Below are 4810 nucleotides of genomic sequence, written 5' to 3' on the forward strand. Positions count from 1 at the left end.
AAGGGACTCTCAAGAGTCTTCTCCAACACCACAGTTCAAAAGCATCGATTCTTCGGCGGTCAGCCTTCTTCACAGTCCAACTCTCACATCCATACATGACCACGGGAAAAACCATTGCCTTGACTAGACGGACCTTGGTTGGCAAAGTAATGTCTCTGCTTTTTAATATACTATCAAGGTTGGTCATAACTTTCCTTCCAAGGAGCAAGCGTCTTTTAATTTCATGGCTGCAATCAGCATCTGTAGTGATTTTGGAGCCCAAAAAAATAAAGTCTGACACTGTTTCCACTGTTTTTCCATCTATTTCCCATGAAGTGATGGGACCAGATGCCATGATCTTTGTTTTCTGAATGTTGAGCTTCAAGCCAACCTTTTCACTCTCCTCTTTCACTTTCATCAAGAGGCTTTTGAGTTCCTCTTCACTTTCTGCCATAAGGGTAGTGTCATCTGCATATCTGAGGTTATTGATATTTCTCCCGGCAATCTTGATTCCAGCTTGTGCTTCAGACGCGACGCGAGAGACGCCGGCCCCGGCGCAACGAGCCACGCAAAGAGGTGTGGCCGTGAGGGGCTACCCCACGCCTGAGGCCAGGGCCGGCGGCCGAGAGGAGCTACCCCATGTCCAACAGGCGGTGGCTGCGCGGGCGCAGGAGGGCCGAGAGGAGCTACTCCGCGTTCAAGGTCAGGAGGGGCGGCCTCGAGGAGATACCCCTCACCCAAGGTAAGGTACAGCGGCTGCACTTTGCTGGAACGGCTGCACTTTGCTGGAGCGTCTGTGAAGAGATTTTCCACTACCGAGGTAAGAGAAACCCAAATAAGACGGTAGGTATTGCTAGGGGGCACCAGAGGGCGGACAGACTGATATCATAATCACAGGAAACTAGCCAATCTGATCACATGGACCACAGCCGAATGTGGTCCTCTGGAGAAGGGAATGGCAAACCACTTCAGTATACTTGCCTTGAGAACCCCATGAACAGTAACAAAGGGCAAAATGATAGGATACTGAATGAGGAATTCCCCAGGTCAGTAGGTGCCCAGTATGCTACTGGAGCTCAGTGGAGAAATAACTATAGAAGGAATAAAGGGATGGAGCAAAAGCAAAACCAGAACCCAGTTGTGGATGTGACCAGTGATAGAAGCAAGGTCCGGTGCTGTAAAGAGCAGTATTGCATAGGAACCTGGAATGTTAGGTCCATGAATCAAGGCAAATTGGAAGTGGTCAAACAGGAGATGGCAAGAGTGAACGTTGACATTCTAGGAATCAGTGAATTAAAATGGACTGGAATGGGTGAATTTAACTCAGACGACCATTATATCTACTACTGTGGGCAGGAATCCCTTAGAAGAAATGGAGTAGCCATCATGGTCAACAAAAGAATCCGAAATGCAGTACTTGGATGCAATCTTAAAAATGACAGGATGATTTCTGTTCGTTTCCAAGGCAAACCATTCAATATTACAGTAATCCAGGCCTATGCCCCAACGAGTAATGCTGAAGAAGCTGAAGTTAATCGGTTCTATGAAGACCTACAAGACCTTTTAGAACTAACACCCAAAAAAGATGTCCTTTTCATTATAGGGGACTGGAATGCAAAAGTAGGAAGTCAAGAAACACCTGGAGTAACTGGCAAATTTGGCCTTGGAGCACGGAATGAAGCAGGGCAAAGGCTAATAGAGTTTTGTCAAGAGAATGCACTGGTCATAGCAAACACCCTCTTCCAACAACACAAGAGAAGACTCTACACATGGACATCACCAGATGGTCAACACCGAAATCAGATTGATTATATTCTTTGCAACCAAAGATGGAGAAGCTGTATACAGTTAGCGAAAACAAGACCAGGAGCTGACTGTGGCTCAGATCATGAACTCCTTATTGCGAAGTTCAGACTTAAATTGAAGAAAGTAGGGAAAACCACTAGACCATTCAGATATGACCTCAGTCAAATCCCTTATGATTATACAGTGGAAGTGAGAAATAGATTTAAGGGACTAGATCTGATTGATAGAGTGCCTGATGAACTCTGGATGGAGGTTCGTGACATTGTACAGGAGACAGGGACCAAGACCATCCCCATGGAAAAGAAATGCAAAAGAGCGAAATGGCTGTCTGAGGAGGCCTTACAAATAGCTGTGAAAAGAAGAGAGGCGAAAAGCAAAGGAGAAAAGGAAAGATATAAGCATCTGAATGCAGAGTTCCAAAGAATAGCAAGGAGAAATAAGAAAGACTTCCTCAGTGATCAATGCAAAGAAATAGAGGAAAACAACAGAATAGGAAAAACAAGAGAGCTCTTCAAGAAAATTAGAGATTCCAAGGGAACATTTCATGCAAAGATGGGCTCGATAAAGGACAGAAATGGTATGGACCTAACAGAAGCAGAAGATATTAAAAAGAGGTGGCAGGAATACACAGAAGAACTGTACAAAAAAGATCTTCACGATCAAGATAGTCACGATAACGTGATCACTGACCTAGAGCCAGACATCTTGGAATGTGAAGTCAAGTGGGCCTTAGAAAGCATCACTAAGAACAAAGCTAGTGGAGGTGATGGAATTCCAGTTGAGCTATTTCAAGTCTTGAAAGATGATGCTGTGAAAGTGCTACACTCAATATGCCAGCAGATTTGGAAAACTCAGCAGTGGCCACAGGACTGGAAGAGGTCAGTCTTCATTCCAATCCCAAAGAAAGGCAATGCCAAAGAATGCTCAAACTACCGCACAATTGCACTCATCTCACATGCTAGTAAAGTCATGCTCAAAATTCTCCAAGCCAGGCTTCAGCAATATGTGAACCGTGAACTCCCAGATGTTCAAGCAGGTTTTAGAAAAGGCAGAGGCACCAGAGATCAAATTGCCAACATCCGCTGGATCATGACAAAGATTACAGCAGTCAATTAACCCTTTGCCAACCTTTTGCCAAATTTTGACTTTGAAGAACTAGAAGGAAGTACCTGCTGCCTTGAAAATAAGGCCATCTGTTCTCTCCAATCCAGGTCCTTGACAGATCCAGGATATTAAATCTCCAGAAGAAAAGCTCACAGAATGAAATTTGGTCACTTGGCTCAAGGTGTGAGAAAGAGTATGCTCTATGAAATCTCATAGGACTGGAACAATGTAGCTATTAGCTTTATGTCACTTGGGATTATCAAATTATAGTTACAGATTGAGTGCACTGACCTTAAATAAACAAGCCTAACACCAGCAGGCCAAAGGCTAATAAGATTAGCCAACTGTCTGAGATTATGAAACTGGTCAGGTTTGCAGAAGAAGTAAATGCCATGACAGCAGAGTTCATAAGAGAGTCAGCTGACTCAGGTGAATTATTGCAAACCATAGCTGCAACGGAAAGTAGAAATAACCTTTTGTGTAGAGTCTGCCTTGGAAATACAAACAAGGAAAGTTAGTGAGCAGAAGTGTAATCGTACAATTACAGGGACCTTGTCAGTGCCTGGTCCTGCTGAATCAGTTGGATGCATCCTGGGCTGCGCTCAGCAAGAAGAACGTTTACTTGAGAGGTTACATAGAAAAAGAACCATTTGTAAAAGCATGCTTAGGCTGGTGTTGGTGCCAATTGTTAAGTCAAAATAATGATTCAGAAGTGCAGCTGAGTAGATGAGGTGAAAGTGAGCACAAGGCAGTTTTCAAGGATGTCAGACTTGTTGGATCAGGTGTGAGGAGCAGATTAGAGAATGGTACAGAACAAGACCAGGAACGAGTTCCTTTGACTCCTGCATTTCCTGCAGTAGCTACTTCAAAGACCTCCATGGGGTCAGATGTTAGCTCTGGAGATTCCAACTGTACAACTTCTGGTGTAGGAGAGAATGTTCTCTTAGATAGGATCTCTAATTTGGATAAACAGAAGTTTGGTAAACATAGTGTTATCACTGTAAACTAACACCTGAAGCTCAATGAAACTATATTTCAGAGACACTCTCTCAAAATGGAATCTTTTCCTCTCTTGGGAAACAAAAAATGAGTTGAGTCCTCACTTTAATGAAGTATAGGATAGGATAAGAGTGGGTTTTATTTTAACCAGCTATATGTCTATCTTCCCTGGTGGCTTAGATGGTAAAAAATCTGCCTGCAATGTGGAAGACTTGGGTTCAATCCCTGGGTGGGGAAGATGCCTTGGAGAAGGGAATGGCAACCCACTCCAGTATTCTTGACTGAAAAATCACATGGACAGAGGAACCTAGCGGGCTACAGTCCATGGAGTCACAAAGAGTCAGACACGACTGAGAGACTAGCACTGACACACACACACACCTATCTTCCAGAGAAAGATACTATGATAGTTAACAGAGATGGATCAAAATGTGTTAGGATTTTGTGTCTTTGTGTTCGGGGAGAGAATGAGACTGTGTTCATTTATATAAAAGAAAGTTATGTCTTGCCATTAAAGGCATAAATTTGTTTTGTTCTTGTACAGAAGTTCAATATGATTAGAAGGGTTTGGTGGATGCTAAGTAGCCAAAGGGAAGGAATGTGCTGGTTATGAAGCTGTTTTTTTTAAGCTTCTGCCTTGCTTTGCTCTGTTTTATGCTGCTGTGCCTTAGACCCTGCAAGCTTCTCTAGCAGCTCTCCCTGTTAGGATCTTCTAGTAGAGGTTCTACAAGGAGCCTAGAAGGCTAGGTGGTGAGAGATTTACAGCCTCCTGTTTGCTTTCTGTTCCTATCATTGTCCCCCTAGTGACTGGTCCTCACTCCCATATCAGCACTTGGTTTCAGTAGCAATACTTGACTGCAGTCCATATTCATTGGAAGGACTGATGCTGAAACTCCTACTTTGGCCATCTGATTCAAAGATC

The sequence above is a fragment of the Moschus berezovskii genome, chromosome 6 (assembly GCF_049115385.1).
Source record: "Moschus berezovskii isolate FMDL1 chromosome 6, NW_MosBer_1.0, whole genome shotgun sequence".
Classification (NCBI taxonomy): Eukaryota; Metazoa; Chordata; class Mammalia; order Artiodactyla; family Moschidae; genus Moschus; species Moschus berezovskii.